Source organism: Pinus tabuliformis, chromosome 2_2 (assembly GCF_031772625.1).
Source record: "Pinus tabuliformis cultivar Carrire ecotype Pingquan chromosome 2_2, CPIR1, whole genome shotgun sequence".
Classification (NCBI taxonomy): Eukaryota; Viridiplantae; Streptophyta; class Pinopsida; order Pinales; family Pinaceae; genus Pinus; species Pinus tabuliformis.
The window spans coordinates 579,997,571-580,022,703 of NC_142300.1; positions in this window are offsets into that span (position 1 = coordinate 579,997,571).

The following is a 25,133-nucleotide window of genomic DNA, read 5'->3' on the forward strand; positions in this document are numbered from 1 at the left end:
GTTATGGATGGGCATTTAAATGTACAAGTTAAGGTCCCATCATACCCCCCTTCTTATATGTTGTCCATCCTTGGGAAAATGTACCTTTAATCTTCCCAATCCTTGAGTTGTCATTCCCTCATTTCCTTGGAATATTTCCTAGTATCCTATGTTATATATTAATGTAGTTCCTCCAATAGATAAAACCTTGTTACATTGTTATTCTTTTCCATTCCTTTAATTCTTGTTTTCGACATATGTGGGCTATATCATCCTTAGTAGCAGTGGGGATTGAATCTTATTCTAATCCATTATATTCTGATCCTTTGGATGATCATTTTTTAGAGTGGTGTCCTAGCTAAGGCATAATGTAGCTTAGTGGTTGTGTGGACTTATTTCATCTAAAATATATAGGGTAAATCCTTCCATATTCTATGGCATGCTTGTATGGATTCAACACCTAGTAGTGTGATCATGTACTCAAAGTGGAGGATAGCCTCCTCTTGTATTTGTCTCCATATTTATGCCACCTATTGGTCCTTCATGATGATATTGTGGATTATGATAATAGTCAAAGGGTTGGGTACCTCTGCCCTAACCCACATGTTGTACCAAAAATAGATTTGACACAAGGATCTATTGCTCCACAGTTTTTTTCTAGAAACCACCATACCATTTGTTAAGAAAGTGCAATCATACAAATAGGGTTATAACACCATAGTGGTGTGGTAACTTCTTGGAAAGGGTGCACTCCTACATTGCCTCTTTTTCCCGGGGTATATCTATATGAATGCTTTTTACGCTACTGAAGATAGCTTCATTGATATGTATCTCCAAACCCTTAATTGTTGTGACATACTCTTGTCCTCTAAAGCTCAACAAATATGAAGAAAATCCGAAGACCACCTCATTATCATACCTTCTTAATATTTCAAAGAACACCAACCATTAGCTCCTTTGAAATATGTTCACTACCCTAGTATTTTTATGGATCCTTGTAGTATCAATGGATTTTGATTGAACCAAACCCTCATCATAAAAACATTTACTAAGTTTGTCTATTATGCAATAGTGTATCAAATGTGGAAATGGTTGGGGATGATGATTAAAGAGTTTTGATTGTATCCCACTAAATATTATGAGTATAATGCAAAAATACAAGTGTTTCAATACGTAGAGAGTGAAACAGTGCTCAAGGTGACCAACCATGATGAAAGGGGGTGGTTGTCACATTTAGTTGAAGCCCTATGACAATGATACTTATATTAATCCTCGTGATTACAACTCCTATAGGAACAAGGCCTGTAGTTGTGGTTCCTATAGAATCTAAGGGAGCTACTCCGATTGTAAACCCTATAGTAGAGTCTTAGTGGCAGAGGCCCTATACTAGAGTCTTAATGCCGATTTTTTGGAGTTTTATTGTTTGCATGAAAATAGAGTCTCTTCCTCCAAATTTTTATAAGTGTCAAGTGAAATTAGCACGTGATGGTGATGATTTCAAAGTTAGGCAAGAAATGACCCATTGATTTTGGATGTGACCACCTTCTTGTCTAAGTTAATCTATGATCATTCCCACACATGGAATATTGTATTGATAATCTCTTCCCAATATGACTACCACTACCTTCACATGTTCGATTCTCTTTTGGAGTTTTCTACAGTTATCATTTTGTTCTAAAAAAATTAATGTTTCAGCCTCTTTACCATGTATAATTTAATATACATTTAAACCATATAATATTGGTGGCTTGAGGATAAATACATGAGAGTTATGCAGTGCTTCTAGATAAATCGGAGATGCCATGGAGGATGAGTTAAAGGTGATGTTGTACAATTCTACATGTAGAGAATCATGTAGGTGAATGGAGCATCATGTAGGACCTATAGTCTAGCCTTATCTTCTTATTGATGGGTTGATATTTTCTAGAGAGAGTTATTCTTGGAATTTTTAGAACCAAATTATAAATCCTTTTTGAGTTGTTTCTTTTAATTAATATTGGGCATTCTTGTAGATTTATAGGATTGTTTGTAGCTATCTTATAGATTTACATGAATGGTTATTGGTTTCATGTAGAAGTATTTTGGTAACAAAGGTGAACTTTTAGGTGAGATTAGGAAGATGGAAACTAGTACTTATGGATGGATGTGTATCTTGTGAGCAAAAGAGTGGAATGTGAACTTGGAATAAGGTATTTTTCAGCATAAATTTTGTGACAGTTACAAAAATTTCTTGTTGATATGTCAGATAGTCCCATATATCTATTTCATAAATATTTCCTTTGAATCCCCCCTATAACTCTGTGATATAATCTAATGGTTTTTTTCTACAGGTAAGCCTAGGAAATCTACACAGAAAGATGAAAAAAAGATCATTTTGAAAATTTCCTTCTTTTTCTTTCTTTTTTTCTCTCTTTTTTTTGTTTTGTTTTATTTTACACATAAGGTAATGGTGCCATTTTTTGTTTTCACCCTTTCCCTACCATTCCATGCCTATAAAGTTTTCCCTAGTGGGTGGTTTTATTTTACAAACTCATAAACTTCTTGATAGATATTTTCAGTTTTAGATGTTGTTCTAGATGCCTCAAAGGAGGTTTTCACTTGAGAATTTATTCATTTATTTTTCCTTCTTATTCATTGGATGGGTTGGGAGGATTCCCACTATCAACCACATTTAAATCATATCTCCTGATTGTGTCGGTGAACCTTCTTTTGACAAACTTCTCTTATAGACCTGTTGTGGCCACCAACAACCCCCCTCCTTATTTAGTATTAGTAATAACACTATACAAGTGGGGACCCTTAGTCAAAAAATAAAAAAAAATCAATTAGTGCTTATATGTCACTCCTTAAGAAATATCGGATCGCGCAAAGAATGATAGGGCATTTTCTTATGAGTCAAAATGATAAAATGAGAGATTGCGACGCGAACTCCATCGCATCGCATGCATTAATAAACACTCACATTGGAAAACCTTAAAATCGTCGATATGCAATATCGCATAGCGCATATCGCAAAATCGCATAAAATACACATAACAATTAAACGATTAAGTGATCCGCGATCTTGTGATATTGCGATCTGCGATCTTGCGATATTGCGATCAAACAACCTTGCGATACAACATCACGAAGATATTGCGGTAAACAATGATATGCGATACTGCGATGCAAATCGTAGAAACATTTCATCGCAGATTTTCCTGGCTCAATAGTCAAGAAAAAGTTTTTTTCCATAAACCAAGAACCGGTTACGCGCTTTAATGATAATTAATGAATTACACGCCAGTGGTTAATAAAATATGGTTTTGTGTTTTTCGAAGAGCCAGTTCACGTCAGATGGTATGTTTTTGCATATCCTTGGCATTTAAAGCTTTCCTGTCATTATTTATTATCATTACTCTCTCCTCACTTGTGAACTGCAGGAACGAAGAACAAAAGTTACACAAAGCAATGTGCAGGAAGCTATGGGGAAAAAGGGGAAGGCTCCAATGTCCAAAGACAGAGAAAAGGTGCCCTTATATGCAGACACCGCATGCAACAGAGCTGTAGATTCACAAAATGCTGCTGAGCCATCCATTACAGATCTTTCATATACAACCATGGTTAAATGGGTACTGAGCGATGCTGATATCAGAGACAGACAGTTTAATGCTCAGGGTCAAGAGCTCACGAGATCATTATTTTTACAAATTTTGAGCTTTATACCCGATAAGAGAAAGAGGCGCAAAAGGCGAAAAACGCATCAGAGAAGCCCGAATCAAAGAACGGAGGCAGTTTCCGATGCGCGATTAGCGCCTAGCGCTAATCGTGCATCGCTGAGAAAATTGCTCGAGAAGGAAAGCTTCTAACTGCTCAGTCACCTGTAAGCCCGAAAATTGCAAGAAAGCAATGATAAAAAACAAACTAGAAACAGAAAGCTAAAGAAAAGGCAGAAGCAATCCAAAGGGTTAACCAAGTTGAACTGGGATTATTACTGGGCATACACGGTAAAGCCACATAGTCAGTGGATGACTCTCAAGTATATCATCGATTTTGCTGAGAAGATGGTGCCAGCTCTTGCCAATTCTGTTTGCTTAGCTCAACCAAAAGCGGAAGACAGTCATCTGACTCTACTCAAGAAAATACTGAATGCTTGCAACGTTAAGGAGAAAATGCAGAAATAGTTAGATATTAGATTTAATTTTAGAAATAGTTTTGCTTATTTTTGCTTAGAAAAATTACGGTCATTTAAATCGTATCCTGAATTTTTGTAAATAAGTTATTCAGTTAGTAGTATTTAAACCCTTCTCATGCATTTAGAGAAGGGTCCAGAAATTTATCAAAAACTTGTCTTAAGAACATGCACTTTTGCACCCTCCGAGGAGGTTTTGATGAATGAATGGAACAGGATTTGTTGATGTTTGCATTTGATATCTGCTATTGATGTTGCACTTCTATACTCTTAGTGGATGTTAGAGCAAAGCGAGATAAATCATTGTCGCTTGGAGCTCATGAGTAGGACTAGTTATAAATGGTACTTTTATCTCTTAACCATTTCTGCTTATGTGTTAAAGTGATATACAGTTTTTATTTGTTTATGTATTATTGCATGAATGCCTGAGTTATCATTTGGCACTTTTGTATGGTGATAGCTATTTGTTTATGCTTAATGTATGAATAGCTCATTATGCGATATGTTTTTCACAACTGTTTCGTCTAACTTTTTATGCGAAGTGGTTCATCCTTATTGATTTCCTTTCTCATAATAGCTGAATGATCTTTATTACCAGTTGTTATTTGAAATCTTTTTTAGATTGCATAATAGAAAAATTACATCCCAGGTTAGTATAGACTTAGATGTTGCTGCTTATTAGAATACAATAGCATAGCATTAGATTAAAGTTAGAATTAGAATATATTAATTAGGAACTGTTAGATCAGGAACATCAAATTCTACACACACACACTCATAGATTGGGAAACTGGTCCCATATCCCCAATCGGACCCGCTATACCAAACGGATAAGGAGCTACCAACCAAGGTCCGGACCAGGCGGGTATCCCCCTTGTTGTAGACCCGATTTTTGGGGCTTCAACATATTTGGCGCTAGAAGGAGGGCTTGAACTATGAATGGCAAGTAAATCTAAATCTGAATACCATTCTGAGAGTAAATCGCCCTCACCATCTCCCCCGACTTCTCCATTACACTTAAATCCAGAGTTAGAAGTCGTTGGAGCATCAACCGCTACTACAAACCCTAACATTTCAGAACAATCTACCATTGAACCTCCTGAAGTCGAATCTTTGATTCACAAACTTCAACGATTTTATATTTCTCCTCAAAAATCTGATAAATCTCAAGGCAGCGTGACTTTGCAATATAACCCTGCTCATCCCCTGACCAGATTAAAGAGTGAAAAATTTGGCGTTCAACCAACCGAATTACCTCTTCCTAAAAGGAAAAGAGCAAGGAAATCACCTAAGGAGTCTGATAGCGAGACTCTTTCATCATCATCATCCATCTCAACTTCTTCACCGCGAAGTCAACCATCCACTCCTCCACTTCAGATCATTGTCCATCCATCCACTGGAACCCCCACTACTCCTCCTCAATCATCTGCAATCGTAATATCCTCATCTTCCCAACCGCAGGGATCATCTTCTGCACTTTCCTCTGTTAGTAGTTCAGCAATGGCCCAATCTCCATGGAATAACCCTGGGGCAGTCTTAATGCCTGCACCCTTGAGTCAAATACCGGCCCATCCTGAGAAATGGCTGCCTAAATTTAATCCCGAGGCAAGCATGCTAGCAGAAAAGCATATAAACAACTTTATGCTATCCATTAATCTCAATGGGGTTACTAATGAAGATGTTGTTATTCGACTTTTTCCTTATACTCTGCAAGGAACAACCGGATCATGGTATTTCTCATTACTCTCTTGATCTATCACTAGTTGGGACATCTTCCAAGAGCAATTCCTGACCAAGTTTGGTGATGACAGGTCTACAGCAACGCTAATCAACGACCTATCTAACCTTAGGGCCGATTCAAGAGAGCCTATCAAAGATTTCAATTTACGTTTCAATAAAATCCTAAATAAAATTCCTACTGCTTCCCAGCCTAGCCAAGAAGTATGAAGTGAATGGTATATCACTGCTTTACCCTCAAACATAGCAATCTTCGTGGACAGGGCTAATAAAATAACCTTAGCCGAAAACATGAAAGAAGCAATAGCAGTAGAGAAACGTATAATATCCCTTGAAAAGAAATCCGCGATAGAGGAACGGAAATCCAAGAAAGTCACCTTCAAGGAAGATTCCAAGAAGAAACAAACAAAAGATCCATTCGATTTGGAAGGATTGCAAAAAGTTCTGAAGACCATGTCCAATGAAATGGTCGACATCAAGAAGCAAGTAGCAAAAACTTCTTCAAAAAATCCCTACAGAGCTTTTAAAAGAGGCCCTTCAACGGATTCAAAGCCACCCAATGCTATTTCAAATGCTGAATCCGAAGAAGAAGAAGAGGAAATTTCCACTGAAGGGCAAACCGATGAAGAAGAACTTTTAGAATTACAAGGAATGTGGGATTTCATCCTCCCAGAAGAAGAAGATCAAGAAGTATTCCCAGTTAGCACACGAAGTAGAAATCAGCTTGATCCTCCCCAAACTACCCCTAAGCCAAAGAGCGCAAGCTCTGCAATAAAGGATAAAGTCGCAACAAAGAAAACGACATCTAAAGTGACTTAAACCAGCCTAGCCCAAACAGATTCATCAACTCCATCTAAAACGCTGATCGTTTCGAATGAAATGGAGTACATTATTATAGAAGATATGAAAAATACTAGGGCCAACATCACTCTTTATGAATTGAGCAAGTTAAAGCATCAACAAAAGATAATGTTGAAAGAATTACATGTTGTGCTAGTTGCACCTTTGCCTGCCGCTATACTTTCTCAAGCTTCTCATAACATGGGAATACCTCCAACTAATGCAATCAATAAGATTGATCGAAATGCCATCGCTCTAATTAGAGGAAGATCAATATCTCATACTCCCCCGTTTCTCCTTATGAAATTTTCAATAAAAATGTGCATAATTGCTTAGTGGATTCTGGTGCTTCATCGAATATTTTGCCAAAGTCCATATGTGCCAAATTAAATGTTTAACCACAGAAATCCGTTGTGCGCATAGTTCAGCTAGATCGATCTCAAGTCGAAGTGATTGGCGAACTAAATCAAGTAACCATAAGGCTGTCATCCAACCCAAAGGTATGCCAAGTTATTGACATTTTAGTTGCTGATATTCCAAAATTTTATGGCTTAATTCTTAGCAGGAATTGGTCAGAAAAAATTCATGGATACTTCACAACTGACTGGTCACACATGTGGCTGCCCTACAATGGTATACCAAATCAAATAAAATTTGAACGAGAACTACATCAGAAATACATAGTAACGGAGCTAGAGGGGGAAAATGAACCAGTAGCATGTAACAATAGCATTATTTGCAATTACTCAGTAGATTCTTTCCTCGACAATTTCACTGCTCATACGTCACCCTACTTAGAACATTCTGTTTTGTCCCAAGTTGAAAATTTTTCTGAAACAGATAGTTCAAAATGTATCAATTTTTTAGATAGTCCTGTAAATAAATCTTTGTTTTGGAAATTATTTTTTGATGGTTCTAAATCTAACGAAGGAGCAGGAGGAGGATGCGTTCTAATTAGTCCAGAAGGAGATAAAATTATGCTAACATGCAGACTCGAATTTGATTGCACCAATAATACAACAGAATATGAGGCTTTGGTCCAAGGGTTGTACAAAGCAATCGGGTTAGACGTCAAGTACCTTCAAGTTTTCGGAGACTCTGAGATTGTGATCAGACAGGTACGTAATACTATACATTTCTTATCAGGTCATTTAAAACATTATCAATCCTTAGTTCAAGATCTGACTGAGCATTTTATAACATTTAATATTTCTTCAATTCCCAGACTCCAAAATGCAAGTGCAGACCTTTTGGCTAATGTAGCTTCTAAGCTTATTCCTTCAGAAGATTTTAGTCCAGATAGATTCTCAATAGAATTAATCTTTATACCATCTATTCTTGATAACATCACAAATTGGAGAGTATTCAACGATGATCCTGATATCGTAAATTTCCTCACATCTGAAGGATCCTACTCCAATCAAATAATTGACGAAGACCAACATGATCGACAATTGCAACAAGATAGCACTAACAATGCTATACCTAAGTCGGTAGTCAAGTTAGAAGACCTGTACGATTTGAAAGATCGGTTTAAAAGGTCTACCAATTCAAAACTCCAAAGTTCAACTTTGAATTACGAATTAGTAAACCTAGGAACCGATGCCAAACCACAAAACATTAATCTAGGTCTCGGCCTAGCCCCTGAAGAAAAATTAGCGTATATTCGTCTTTTGAGACAATATAAAAATGTTTTTGCTTGGAACTATGATGAACTCAAAACATATGACACTTCCATCATCCAACATACTATTCCAATGATCGATAATGAAAAACTTGTCCAACAAAAGTTGAGAAAGATCCATCCCAATTTAGAAAATCAGATAAAGACTGAACTCAATAAGTTATTGAAAGCCAGAATAATCTTTCCCGTCAGACATTCTAAATGGGTCTCCAATATGGTACCTGTTAGAAAGAAAAACGGAGATATTAGGATTTGCATTGACTTTCAAAACCTTAACAAGGCCTGTCAAAAAGATAATTTTCCTTTACCACCTATGGAACAGATATTGCAGGCAGTGGCGGGCTCAGAATTAATGTCTTTCTTGGATGGATTTTCAGGATACAATCAAGTGTTGGTACATCCTGATGATCAATTAAAAACCACATTCAGAACTAAATGGGGCACATACGCATATCGAAAGATGCCATTTGGTTTGATTAATGCTGGTGCCACATTTTAGAGAGCCATGGACATCGCATTCAAAGGTTTAGTCAATAAACCTATAGTAATTTATTTAGATGATATAACAGTGTATTCCAAGAAACGAAGCGACCATCTTAGAGATTTAAAACAAATCTTCCAACGGTGTTTAAGGTATGGAATTTCACTTAACCCAAAAAAATCCTTTTTCGCATTAAGTGAAGGGAAACTTCTAGGATTCATAGTGTCAAAATCCGAAATTCACATCGATTCCGACAGAATCAAAGAGATTTCTGAAATATCCTTACCTCACAACAAAAAATCCATGCAATCTTTCCTTGGTCAGATCAACTTTGTAAAGAGATTCGTTCTAGATTTTTCATGAATCGTGTCTCCTTTGCAAGCCATGATTAAAAAGAACTCAAATTTTAAATGGGGCCAAGATGAACACGAAGCATTCAACCTGATCAAACAAGCTATTATTAATGCTCCATCTTTAGCAACTCCGAATTTTTCAGAGCCTTTTATTTTATATACATTTGCCTCAAATAGGTCATATGCTGCGATACTCACTCAAGCAAATCAAGAAAAAGCGGAAGCCCCAATTGCTTTTTTCAGTTCAAATTTACAGGGCGCTGAATTAAATTATTCAGATGTGGAGAAACAGGCTTATGCTGTTTTCAAAGCAGTCAAATACTTCAGACCTTTTTTACTCAAAACCCATACAAAAATTATAGTACCATTTCCAGCGGTAAGGAATCTTCTAGTACAGAAGGATGTGGGTGAGAAAAGGGCCAATTGGGTTACTGCCTTACAGGAATATGACATTGAGATTAAACCAGCAAACATTGTAAGAGGCCAAGGCTTTTGCAAAATGCTGGCTGGAGCGTCGCAAATTTCTGAAATTCCATCTGCAGAGGTACAAATGTGCGAGGTAAGCCTAAACGATGCAGAATCATTATATGCCGATATCATTTATTATCTTAAGAACAGGTATGCTCCTTCACTCCTCGATCATACTAAGAAAAGAGCTCTAAGGTTGAAAGCCAAACAATATCAGCTCATAAATGATATTCTTTTTAGAATAAATTATGATTCTGTTCTTCTTAGATATCTTGAGAAATCTAAAGCTGAAAAAATTTTGCAGGAACTCCATAATGGGCCAGCAGGCGGACACTATGTTGGAGATGCTACTGCACATAAAATCTTGCGCGCAGGCTATTACTAGCCCACGTTATTTAAAGACTCGCACAGTTATGTGAGGAAATGTCAAGTCTGCCAAACTACTACTGGAAGGCAAAAGAAGCCATCCTTGCCACTACAGTCGGTTAACATTGAGAAACCTTTCAGTTAGTGGGGATTGGACATAATAGGTGAGATCGTTCCTCACTCTTCTAAGCAGCATAGATATATCCTTACAGCAACAGATTATTTTACTAAGTGGGTAGAAGCAGTTCCACTCAAGACGGCTAATGCTAAAAATATCATTGAATTCATAGATCAATTTATAATCACTAGGTTTGGATTGCCTTCCGCTTTAATGTTTGATAATGCATCATACTTTTTTGGGAATGCAATGACTGAATTTGCACTTAAAAGAGGATTCAAACTTAAATAGTCGGCCAATTATTACCCACAAGGCAATGGGTTAGCTAAATCTACAAATAAAAACCTAATCAGGATTATCAAAAGAACAGTTGACCAAAATCATAAAAATTGGCATAAGGCTTTGATATATGCTTTATGGGTAGACCGAATAACGCAAAAAGCTTCTATCGGCACTTCTCCCTTTAATTTAGTTTATGGGAAAGAAGTGGTTCTTCTGACTCATTTATCAATTCCCTCTTTGTCTCTAGTTCAATACATTGATGAAGTACCCACTTCCTCCTTACAGCTAAGACAAATGGAAATAATCAAATTAGAAGAACAACGAGAACAGGCTAAGAAAACCCATGCTCATCATCAAGCACTAGTAAAATCCTCTTTTGATTCAAACATAATGACCAGAAAAGATTTTCAGATGGGAGACTTAGTTTTAAAATGGGACAAGGCTCATGAAGAGAAAGGAAAACATACAAAATTTCAAAGAATGTGGCTTGGTCCTTTTCAAATTGTAGAAGTCATAGGTCCATCAACGTTTGTGTTACAAGATTTAGCAGGTAAGAGAGACTCTCTGCCTATTAACGGACAAATTCTCAAGAAATATTTTCCATAGAAGATTATTCTTCTATTTTTGTGGAGGAGTTTTTTTTCTTTTCATAATAAAACCAGTTGTGAGTGGTTACATTAGGCATTTACGAACAAGATACCAATTCTCTTTCAGATTTTGATTTTTCGCTTGTATAAATAGCAAATATTTTGGAAAATTGATCTTTATTATTGATAGATACAGTTAAAGACTCTAGCCTAAATATGATACTAGTTTCAACTTCATAAAGTTTGATGAAAATAACCTTTTGTGAAGAAATTGTTTTATGCCAGTACAATGAAAGGTATCAATAACAAAATAAAGATTCTCTGTAGAACAGCTATTTCCAAAAACTCTATTATTGTCGTCTAGAGCTATCTTAAGGAAACAATGACTTCCTCCCTGCTAAGGAGATCACAACTTTCAGAGGAACAACCCAAGGATACACTTCATCTTGAAGAATAAGAGGTCTCATCACGAGCCGACTTATCATAATCACAGATATTATAACTTGCTGACTTTGCCAAATACTGTACACCACAACAGGGCAATGAATCAAGATTGTTGCAATCAAAAGACAAGGGGTCTCATCACGAGCCAGCTTGTTCAACAAAGTTATAAATCAAGTGAATGATTGTGTCATAAATTGGCTATCAAACCAAGACATTGTTCTTTAAGAGTAAAAAGAAAATAAAAGCAATAAGTGTGGATGTGGATTCTTCTTTGAGAGTTGTAGGCTGCTTTAAGTAGGATACAAGATCATTGCTGGGTAACAGGTAACCCTGTCGAGGCTATAAACACCTGTTGGCAGCAGAGGCTCTACCTACGACAAATGAGCATATTTAAAACTGTTTACAGAGAAGACTTTATTTTATCTTTACAATACCAAGTAATGACTAATGTAAATACAAGGACTAGCTTGAGGAAGCAAATAATCAAAGTTGAAAATAGTTGAAACAAAATGTCATTGATAGGTTAGAGCATAATGTACTTTATCTTTCCATAATAAAGTTTAACTTTCTGAAAATTTTTCTGTTTTGGAAGTTTAGAAAATTCAATAGAAAAACAGAGATAACTAGTTCTTCCAAGCGAATCGCCAATTGTTGTAGCCACCAACAACCCCCCTTCTTATTTAGTATTAGCAATAACACTATACAAGTGGGGACCCTTAGTCAAATTTTTTTAAAAAATCAATTAGTCCTTATATGTCACTCCTTAAGAAATATCGCATCGCGCAAAGAATGATAGGGCATTTTCTTATGAGTCAAAATGATAAAATGCGAGATTGCGACGCGAACTCCATAGCATTGCATGCATTAATAAACACTCACGTTGGAAAACCTAATCGCATAAAATACACATAACGATTAAACGATTAAGCGATCCGCGATCTTGCGATATTGCGATCAAACAACCTTGCGATAGAACAACACGAAGATATTGCAGTAATGCGATACAGCGATATGCGATACTGCGATGCAAATCGCAGAAACATTCCATCGCAGATTTTCCTGGCTCAATATTCAAGAAAAAGTTTTTTTCCATAAACCAAGAACTGGTTACGCGCTTTAATGATAATTAATGAATTACACGCCAGTGGTTAATAAAATATGGTTTTGTGTTTTTCGAAGAGCCAGTTCACGTCAGATGGCATGTTTTTGCATATCCTTGGCATTTAAAGCTTTCCTGTCATTATTTATTATCATTACTCTCTCCTCACTTGTGAACTGCAGGAACGAAGAACAAAAGTTACACAAAGCAATGTGCAGGAAAGATATGGGGAAAAAGGGGAAGGCTCCAATGTCCAAAGACAGAGAAAAGGTGCCCTTATATGCAGACACCACATGCAACAGAGCCGCAGATTCACAAAATGTTGCTGAGCCATCCATTACAGATCTTTCATATACAACCATGGTTAAATGGGTACTGAGCGATGCTGATATCAGAGACAGACAATTTAATGCTCAGGGTCAAGAGCTCACGAGATTATTATTTTTAAAAATTTTGAGCTTTATACCCGATAAGAGAAATAGGCACAAAAGGTGAAAAATTCATCAGAGAAGCCCGGATCAAAGAACGGAGGTGCTAATCGCGCATCGCTGAGAAAATTTCTCGAGAACTAACTGCTCAGTCACCTGTAAGCCCGAAAATTGCAAGAAAGCAATGATAAAAAACAAACTGGAAACAGAAAGCTAAAGAAAAGGCAAAAGCAATCCAAAGGGTTAACCAAGTTGAACTGGGATTATTACCGGGCATACACGGTAAAGCCACATAGTCAGTGGATGACTCTCAAGTATATTGTCGATTTTACTGAGAATATGGTGCCAGCTCTTACCAGTTCTGTTTGCTTAGCTCAACCAAAAGCGGAAGACAGTCAGCCGACTCTACTCAAGCAAATACTGAATGCTTGCAACGTTAAGGAGCAAATGCAGAAATAGTTAGGTATTAGATTTAATTTTAGAAATAGTTTTTGCTTTATTTTTTCTTAGAAAAAGGATGGTCATTTAAACTGTATCCTGAATTTTTGTAAATAAGTTATTTAGTTAGTAGTATTTAAACCCTTCTCATGCATTTATAGAAGGGTCCAGAAATTTATCAAAAACTTGTCCTCAGAACATGCACTTTTGCACCCTTAGAGGAGGTTTTGATGAATGAATGGAACAGGATTTGTTGATGTTTGCATTTGATATCTGCTACTGATGTTTCACTTCTGTACTCTTAGTGGATGTTAGAGCAAAGAGAGATAAACCATTGTCGCTTGAAGCTCATGAGTAGGACTAGTTATAAATGGTACTTTTATCTCTTAACCATTTCTGCTTATGTGTTAAAGTGATATACAGTTTTTAGTTGTTTATGTATTATTGCATGAATGCCTGAGTTATCATTTGGCACTTTTGTATGGTGATAGCTATTTGTTTATGCTTAATGTATGAATAACTCATTATGCGATATGTTTTTCACAACTGTTTCGTCTAACTTTTTATGTGAAGTGGTTCATCCTTATTGATTTCCTTTCTCATAATAGCTGAATGATCTTTATTACCAGTTTTTATTTGAAATATTTTTTAGATCGTATAATAGAAAAATTACATCCCGGGTTAGTATAGACTTAGATGTTGCTGCTTATTAGAATACAATAGCATAGCATTAGATTAAAGTTAGAATTAGAATATCTTAATTAGGAATTGTTAGATCAGGAACATCAAATTCTACACACACACACTCATAGATTAAGAAACTGGTCCCATATCCCCAGTCGGATCCGCTATAGCAAACGCATAAGGAGCTACCAACCAAGGTCCGGACTGGGCGGGTATCCCCCTTGTTGTAGACCTGATTTTTGGGGCTTCAACAAGACCTTAATCTTGAAATTATTGGTTAGAAAATGAATTCATTCTTCATCAACAATTTTTATCTGCACAAAGTCATTTCCATAGCATTTTTCCACCAAATATGGCCCTAACCACTTGGTAATGAATTTTCCCTTGAAATATTTAAATTTGGAGTCATAAAACAAGGCCTAATCACCTTCCTTGAAGTCCTTGGTTATGATAAATATATCGTGCCATATTTTCTTTGCATTTGGACCATCTCAGTGTGAAATAGAGTATGTATCCTATGTTATTCTAATGGATTAAGTTGTTTTATTATTTCTTCCTTAGCATTAGTTAGATCCATTTCTAGTTATGAATCCATCCTTAATGTGGCAATCTCAAACTCAATGGGAATCATAACATTCTTTCCAAATACCAACTAATAGGGAGTGAACCTTGTAGTAGTCTTCCAAGTAGTGTTGCAGGCCCATGTTGCTTTAGTGAGTCCATCTACCTAATCCTTGCTTCTCATGTTGATTACTTTTGTTAGGATGTTTTCTGGTTCTCTATTTGTCACCTCAACTTGTCCATTAGTTTTAGGATGATATGGAGTATCATTCCCATAATGGATGTGATTATATTCCATAATCCTTTTGATGATGTTTGAAGTGAATTGGGTCCCTTGATCTATGAATAATTCCCTTGGAAACCCATACTTGAAAAATATGATTTCTCTCGAAATTTTCTCCTTCTACTCTATGGCTACCTTTACTTCCCTTGCTTTAGCCCACTTATTCAACTAGTTAGTACATATAATGATGCACCTCTTGTGTTCTAATGGAGGATTGATAGGTCCTACGAATTTCATTCCCCATTTCTCAAACACTTCAAAAGAAACTTGTGGCTATAAATGAATTTCATTTCGTCTAGTATGTATTCCCATCCTTTGAAAATAATCACACTATTAAACATACTAATGGGAATCCTTGTGAATGGTAGGCAAAATGTAGCTAGTTTGCATGATCTTGTAGGTTGTTCATTTGGCTACAAAATTCCCTCCATAGGTCCCAACATAGTAGGCCTCTATAATTTCACACACTTCATCTTGCCTTAAACTTCTTCTTAGGATCTAATCAGGGACCAACTTGAACCAAAATCCTTTAATCCATGTATAAGAGGCACTTTTCCTTATGATGCTGCATTTTTTGCTATATGAAAAATGAAGGAATAGTTTTTCTGTAGTAAATGTTTTTGCTATGTTTGTAAACTAGGGAGAATATGCTAATAAGAAAAATAGGTACTCATTAAGTAATTAATCATCTACCATGCCTTCACTTGTTGGAAGAATTAACCTAGACAAAAAACTGCAACAACATTAGCTTTTCCAAGTTTACTAATTATTTTCAAAACAAATTGTTGCAATAACAACAACCATGTAATAATTATAGCATTGACGTCATGTTAGTTCATTGAATACTTTATGACAATATGGTTAGTGTGAACAAAAACTTGGAATCTAGTGATATAATTCTTAAACTTATTTATAGTTTCCCAAGCACTTCCCTTATGGCCTTGTTTGAGGTATCTATGTGAATATGGAAAGGTAAATTCCAAATGGTGTTAATACAATATTTTCCTTAATGTTAGAAAATAATTCTTTACATTTGGATGACTGACAAAAGTATGAGTCCTTGGTCAATAGGGAAAACATGGAGAAGTGGAAAATAGAGGAAATTCGGTTTTGCTAAAATTCGTAGTGAACCTTCTATAGTACCCTACATGGCCAAGGAAACTTCAAACATCTTTTTGTTTCTAAGGATAAGGAGATATTTGATGATTTTTACCTTGTTAGGACTACCTCAATACCCTTGGATGATAGTTGATTTCCTAGGACAACCCCCTCACTCATTAGAAAGTGGCAGTTTTCATGGCTCACTGGGTTAAGTACGTACTTTAGTAATATTGGTGAGATCTTCTTGAAAAGTGTCACCATAAGGTGTAAATTCATCCATATATCTCTCTCCTACATCAAGAACAAGGTCAGAAAAAATACTAAGTAATGTTGATTTCTTGTAGCATCGGATGTGATCCAAGCCTCAAAATTTGTAGGGAGGCTTGGACACATGTATTCCATAATACCCAAAAAGTGTTTTGGGAAATTCCACCCAGAGATAGTTTTATTAAAATAATTAATTATTTTTAATGGGTGCCTAATTCTAAACTTATGAAATTAAAATAATTAAAAGGTATTAATCAAACTGTGGGAGAAACTTCTAGAAGAAGATGATGATCAAGCCAAATTGATATGATCCATTGATTATAATGTAATCTGGGTCGTGGGTTCTCAAATGAAGGATTATGAGAGGAGGCTTGATGGGCATTTAGAAAACACATCAGTGAGAGATCAAGAGATCGAATTTCTCAGAGAGGGCAGCGCAACAGTTTCTAGAGAATCGATTGACGAGATTTCCTATAGTGAGGGGCCGGAATAGTTCTGGTCGGAGAATTTCCTGATCCGGGAATACATCGCAGAGGAGGAAGAGAGAGATCTGTAAGAGGCAACACAGAGGCTATGCTGGGTAGCATAGGATGATGTAGAAGTAGCGTAGAGCATGAGAGGTGATCCGTATTTTGCTGGAGAACTTGAGTTCTGGAGCCAGAAGCTGGGGTGTGAGACTAGGAGGGTAGAATTCGAAGTCTCAGAGGGAAATCAATTTGCAGAAGGAGTGACGCAGTCGCTAGAAGATGTAATGTAGGGCCTATGCAATGATTGCACAGAGGCAGAAAGGGACTAGCCATTCTGTGGCTGGATCACTCTGGATCACCAGTGATAGTGTGAGTTATATCTCACTCATCTCTCTGTCAGTCATATTCTCTCTATTGGATAGCCAGCAAGGCATCCAAAGATTGTATTAAAAAAACTACTGCTTAATAATACAAACCCTGACTTGTTGCACTGGTTTTCCCACACTGGGTTTTTCCGGGGACATTTGTCCAAAAATAACTATTTAGATGCGTGTGATGATTATTTCTCTTCTGTGTTGTATTTAGTTTCCACAGTTTTTATTTGTGTAGCCTGCAATGTATTTAATTTGATATTTTTTGTAGCACACAATAGGTAAATTGTTTAACCAAATTAACAATTAGAAGAATTAACATCATTTGTTGTAGTAGGAATTGGGTAACCGATTTTTCACAAGTACTTCCCTTTGGAAAGTTCTTGGGGGATTGCATAGGCCAAAGGAAAGAGCTTCATAGGAAAATTTCCCCTAAGGGAAAGTGAAAGTGGTGTTATTCTAATATTTTAAACTGATTTGAATTTGGTTATACCCACTAAACCCGATCTAGAAATGAGAATAATTTCTTCCTTGCCAAAACATTTAGGACTTGATCGATGAAAGGTAAAGGGAAGTGATATTTTCTAGTGGGTTTATTTAAATCTCAATAGTCCACACATATCCTCCACTTGAAATCCTTTTTGGGAATAGAAACCAAAGTAGACACCCACTCAATATCATAAATAGGATAAATGAACCCAACATCTAAGAGTTTGTGTACTTTCATTGACAATGTATTTTAGTGCAGGGTTCATTAATCTATAGGGTTGGTGAATGGCCTTGTGAAACTCCTTAATGTAATGTGATGGGTGTAAGTATATGGATGGATCCCCTTCATTCCCTAATAATCCTAGGAAAAACCGATGTGCTTTCCCAAAACAACGACTAGCTCTTGTTCTTGAACAACAATAAGGGAAGTGTTGGTTTTTGACACTTTGGAGGGGAATATTTCAACTATTTTAGTATTCTATTTGTTAGATCTAGTGGTGAATAATTATACCCACTCATTATCACTTGAAATGTTAGTATTTCTTATGGATTGATCATAGTTTAGGCCATTAATTTGCATAAAAATAAAATATTGATTTTACAAAAACTTGTCAATTTAATCATATTCGTTAGCTTGCTTGTTGTTGAGGGATTTTTCAATGGTGCAGACATGATAGGATGAGGAGAGAATGTAATTATCTTCTTCTTCATCTTCCACCCAGAGAGGAAAATTTTCCTCAACCAGAGGTTAAATAGGAGGATACAACACAAGTTGCTTCTGAGCTTGCCCATTGGTGATAGTCATATTGCCAGCTCTATTGTTGATATAGGCATCTACTATATCTAACCAGGGTCTACCTAAAATCAATAAATATCCATTGAACTTGGTCTTTGGTTATAAGACTAGGAAATTAGCGGTGTACTCCCAAGAGTCTATGGAGACCATGACATCTTCTATAATTCCCTCTAACTTCATTACATATTTATTAGCCATTTAGAGCATAATATTGGTTTCTCATAGGGATTCCTTAATATTAAGTTTGAGCATGGTGTCCCTAGTCATGATGTTGATAGCAACATCAATATTAATCAATGTTTTTGGGACTACTATCTCATTTATATATGCATCTACAAATGGGTTGCTAGGATCTATATACTTGGGAACAATCATCCTCCCAAGCATAATATTAGCTAGTTTTCCTATGGAAGTGATTGTGAGGACATCCCTTTTTCTTCTTATAGGATTTTTGAGAAATTACTCCTTGATAAACTTGTTTTATATGGGAACATATATGATGATATGTAATACTGGTATTTTAACACATAAGTTATTCAATTCCCCTAATAGTTCAACCTCTTTAGGCATATGTATGAAAGGAGGAATTTACTGAAGTGTATTTTTATCTTCTTTCTTATTTGAATCTTCTTATGGGGAATATTGAGGGGATTCTTCTAGTATCTTTCATGATTTGAGGTTTATAACTTGAACTTCTAGGAAATAAGTTTGGTAAGTAGTTTGACCATTATATACAGGTTTTTCTTCCTTATTATTGGGATTTGGGTAGACTAGGTAGGAAATGAAGCCTTCTTTGGTGAAATAGTGTTCTGAGGTATGTTAGGATGTTTAGGAGAAGACATTAAGGCTGTAGGTTGATCCATAGGAGGCTTCCTACCTTGGGAAGCATTACTCCATTGAGGAGGTTGATTCTAGAATGGTTGGTAAGGAGGGATGACCGATTAGTTTGGGTACTACCATGGAGCAAGCATGGACCAAGGTGAGGGACCAAGTGGGTGCCAAGGATGGGGTTGAAATTTTGTAGGGTAATTACTGAAATACTATCAATATTTATAACCCATACATTGATGATAAAACCCTATTGTTTCTTGCCTCTTCTAGTTAATGAAGCATACTAACTCCATGCTCCCTTCAACTTCTTGGTAGATATCTTTCAATCCTAGCAAGGAAATGAATTTGTTAGTATAGTGTTTTTCTTAAAAAAGTGCACACATTTATATATTATTAAGTGGAAACTCATTCCAAGTGTGCTTTCAGTTCACTTAGGACAAAAGATAGTTAATGCCCTTTTTTCCGTTTTCTTTCTTTTTCTTGGTCTGTGATGTGTCCATCTATAGGGATAATAAGTGCAAGATTTATTACATTGCACCAATTTAATTATATGTAATAATAAGAGAAAATTTATAAGGGATCTACATAGCTTCTTCCATGTCTACCTTTCTCCTTATTATATTTGGAAGGATTTTTGAAAAACTACTTGATAATAACATAATCTAGCTAATATATGTCCCCTTTGGCTAGGAGATTCAATGTCTCCATCGAGTCTTCTCTTACTCCTTTTAGCATAACAAGTTTTAGAGATTCTTAATCTAGGGAGAAATTGTGTGTTATTTTTTCGATCAATTGAAATCTTTCTTCAAAATCCTACAAGGATTCATTGTCTCCTTGGGTCGTCCAAAATATCTCATCCGGTGTATCTCTAGCTCAATAATAATCCCTAAATTTTTTGATGAAGGCTTGTTTCATTTGTTCCCAAGAGGTAATTTTGTTCCCTCCAAGGCTCATGAACCTCCTTAGAGTTGCATACTTCAAGTTATAAGGGAAAATCTTGAGTTTCTATTCATGAGTAAAGTAGTCATAAGCCCTTCACACCATAACAAACTCAAATAGAAAAGTTGTTAATTTTTTCTTAGGGCCATATTGTTCTTTGATTTAGATAATTTCATTCTATTATTTACATATTGAATTCACCCCACAACACCATAACATTATTCAACAACATATGCAATTATATAGAAAGAAAAATATCATCATCAATGCAACGCAACATAAAGGAACAATAGAAGGAAAGAATTCACACATAGAGACACCAAGATTGGCCGGAGACCACGACAAAACACCACAAGGGGAAAAAACCTTTCAAATTCTTCTTCTTATTAGTTTGTCATAGAATGATTCAACAAAGAGAGAGTACAATGATCTATATCTTCAACCACAAAACTATCTAGAAAAAACAACTAAACAATATCGAAGAATGATTAATGATCTCCAAATTAGGGTCACTTGACTTGTATTTATAGCCATCTGAGGGTGTCCAATTTCCTTTTGGGATGACCTATCATTTTTTTGCACATGGGGGTTTCCATATTAAAATATATTTTTCCTTAACAAAATTAAATTTTTCCAAGGGCTAGTAGGGGTCTTCCTTGATGAGGAAGATTGTCTAAAGGAGGTAATTTGTCCCTGATCTACCAAAATAAACAAAAGTTCCAGAATCCTTAGTGGTTAGTCCATAGAAGTGGGTGAGTATAGATGGATATATATTTTTCATTCTAGCTTGCCAGTTGGTTTCCCTGATAGAAAACTCAAAGACCTTAGCCAAGTCTCCATTTTGAGCCATTATATAACAAGATGGTGAGCTACCTCTTTCTAAAATGGTTTCAAATGATATGACCTGCTCTTCTATCATTCTATGGAAGGTAGTACTTCACAATCAATTGATTGATGTTGATTGCTACTCAAAGACTCAAAAGTGGGGGTTTTTAGCATAAGTTTTCCCAACTTACTTTGAGTCTACGAGGCTTGCATGCTTTAAAAGAAAGGAAATTGTGTTTTGATTTTATTTTCTTTTTCATTTTCTTTATGATAAGAGAAGAAAAGAAAAATTGCAAACTTTGACACCTCCTCAAAAACAACACCAAAAAGTGATGGCCCTTCGTATTCTAGCAATAATGATGTAGCCTCTCAACTTTAATATTTCAACCTAGGGTTCGTACAAACTTAATAGGTATCGTGCATTTCCTATGAAATTCATAGTTTTTTGTTTCTCAATATATATTAATCTATGAAACAGTTGTCTTCCTGACAAGTGAAAGAGTGGTTATGACAATCAATAGTTAATTCATTTCTCTAGCCTAACAAGAGGTGAGAATACAAGAATCAAAGTAGAGGAATTGAATTTGTAGAAATAAAGTTGCAGGAATTAAAGGAAATAAAGCTATAAGAAGGGAAACATAAGAAAGTAAATTTTCATGGATTGAGACTATACTAGTTGCAATCAAAGTATTACAATATGTTGTAATGAAAACAACTATATTGTATTGTTGCTAAAAAGTAAATAAACTCACACAAAAAATAATTTTATGTGATCTTACAAGCAATCTTGTAGATCCGACATCCATTTCTTCAATTCCCCCTCACTCATTTAATCATGCTAAATTGATTAATCAAGATTATTTATAGATAAATAACATGAGACCACAAGAAATGATGTAAACCTGATGCTCTTGGGTCTATTCTATAGGAAGCCTTTTAATTCTACAGGAAGACCTATACTCTACAAGAAAGTCTTGAAACCAGTATAAGTGTAGTAACCTGATGAAATAAAGATGAAAATAAACAAATCAAGTTGATTCTAACTCATGGAAACTATGGCCCTCACTCAACAACTAAGAAACATCATATTCCAAGCATCTAAAGGAACATAAAACTATACTAATGTAAATTTTCTTGACTAAAACAACAAAATAAATGATAATTGCTTAAGGCAAAATACAAAAATGAAGTACAAAAGGTACAAAAATGGTTTCCAAAGTGCTTGTGGGTGGGCCCTCCCAAAGGTGCTCAAGAACCTTGAATAAAATCAACATAGAATTATTGCATAACAGAATTGTCCTTCCATTTATATAAAACTAACATTACATAAGTATTAAATTAAAAGGTTTTGAAACTAGAACGCAAAAATATTGTTTTTTTCTCTCCAAAAAAATACTCCTTCTCAATCGACCAAGTTCCCCTCTTATAAATTTTTTTGAGGGAGCATCCTCCTCGATAAGAGAGTTTCTTTCCCCCAAAAATACCTAGAATCATGGGAGTTGGTTCTCTAGGGCTCATTGTGCTGCTACCTCTTCTCTAATTGTTGATGAATCAAATTTCTTAGTGGCCCTGTAGATGTATACTAACAGCCGAGGGGACAGGGCCCCTATCTTCATAGTAAGTTGGTGGGGGTTATTGGAGGAGCTCATTATTCTTCGGAAACTTGCATAAATCAAGATTTTAATGATGGAAAAGGTCACACAAGTCATTAGTATGCTTAAATATCTTAATTACACATGGAGACTAAGAAATAACATGTAATGTAGCAAAATGCATAATATTCAAGGTTGGAAATGAATGTTGTTCTTAGGTTATAGAGGCTATGGATGGGCCTTTAAATTTACAATTCAAGGGCCCATCATATTGGACTACCAAATACCCTAAAAGTAGAGACATAAAACTTAACACAAGTCCAAGTTTCCTATAGAGACAAATGCAACAGTTACCTATGAGGCATATAATTTTGACAAAATTAGCACAATTCACTACTTCATCATAGAAATAAAGTTCCATGTTCTTGAATTGAATCATGCTATTTTCCATCTCTTTTAGTATCCAACTTTTTCTTTTAGCAATTTCATTTTGTTGAGGGGTGTATGGAATAGATTGTTGAAGTTGAATTCCATGTTCTCTACAAAAATCCTTGAATTCCTAATTAGCATACTCCTCCACATTGTATGTGTATAATTTAATGATAAAAAGAGAGGTTGTTTCTCAAAAAAATCCTTGAAAGTTTAAAAGTAGCAAATACCTCACTCTTGTACTTAAGAAATTACACCTGAGAGTGACATGAGAAGTCATCAATAAAAGTGAGTGCATACTTAGCCCCTAAAAATGAATGAGATAGAAATAACATAAGATCACTATGTACCAATCAAGAGGTGTAATACCACACAAATCCTTATATTTAGGGAAAGGATCATGATGTTCTTTGCATAGAAACACACCTTGGACAAATTCCATTAGTGTAAGAAACTTTAGAAATACCAAGCACATAGTTCTGTGTGCTCAAATTCTGCAAATGCTTGTAACTTAAATGTTGAAATCTTTTATGCCAAAATTTACTCAAAGAATCAACATGTGCAATGAAAGAGAGACCAGACGAAGGATGAAAACAAGAAAGTTTGTACAATTAGAACTATGATCAACTCTTTCATAAGAAACAACAATGTCAATATTATGTAGATCTCAAATGATTACATCATAATTTAGGAGAAAGCTCTACTATTTTCCCATCATCAAAATGGAAGATCTAATAAATAGAGAGTAGATTAGTGAAGATGTCAGGAACAAGGAGAACATCATTGATGCACCCATCATGTAACTACATAATGCCTCATCCTAAAATATTAAGCAATGTAGAGTCTCTAATTGCAATCTACAAAATGCTACAATTGGAGGTGGAAGGAGGCAATTGTCATGATAATAATTCATATAGTATGATGCACCAAAATCAAGTATCCAACTATCTAAAGATGCATATAAAGATTGATTAGATAAAACATATCCTTTACTAGATGAAGAAATTTTTGATACTAAATTTTTGTCTTTGTGTGATTTTATTCAAAGCTTCTAGCTTTAGCCAACATTCAGATTCGACATTCCCAAGTATTCCATAAAAGCTATAGGTTTTACTTGACTTTTTCTTCCTTATCTTGGAGAAATACTCATTAGACTTGCAAAATGGAGGAAAAATATTAGTTTTATCCTAAGGCTTGGAGGAAAAGTCATCATCATGAGAATATTTCTTTTGCTTATACCAATTTTTTTTATTACCTTTGGAGGTATAAGCTACAATATCTTGATTCTTTGAGTCAGTAATGCATCTAATTATATTAGACTATTCCCTAGAAAGATGCTCATATTAAAGATAAAGAGGAGGGAATTCTAAAATCAACTCCAAGTGGTTCCATAATATATGTTTTTTTTTTTTTTTTTTTTTTTTTAGTTTGGGTTTTTTTTTTGTTTTTTGCTTTTTGTTTTGTTTTTTTATTGTGTAAGTTCAACATTAGTGAGGCTACATCATGGCCATGTCCAAGAATGACACCTAAATAGGGCATGGAATTGAATTAGTGACTCAACATCTAGAAGCGTCTTAACAGTGCACCATACCATTGTCTATCCAAGACCCCGTGGACTCCATCCATAGTAGAGTTAAAAGTAAAAGAAAATATCTAAAATATGATCCTTTAGCTCTGATAGAATCAATAAAATAGACTCCATCTATTTTGGTTTTTCCACATCCTTGAAATTTTTCTAATAGTGAATTGAATTTGGTAAGATAATATTTAATTGGTGCATGCACATCATGTACAAGTGATAAAAATTATACTTCCAATTATAAAGCTTGAAATTCATTAACTTTACCCAACAAGGAAACCAACTTGTCCCAAAATTATTTGAGACTTTGAAATCCACCAATATGAAACAAAAAATTATTTAAAACATGAAAGCCAATCAAACCCATAGCCTCGTCATGTATGTTTTGACAATCTCTGAATTTTTTTGGTGAATATTGGTTGAACTTCAACTAACATTTGAGAA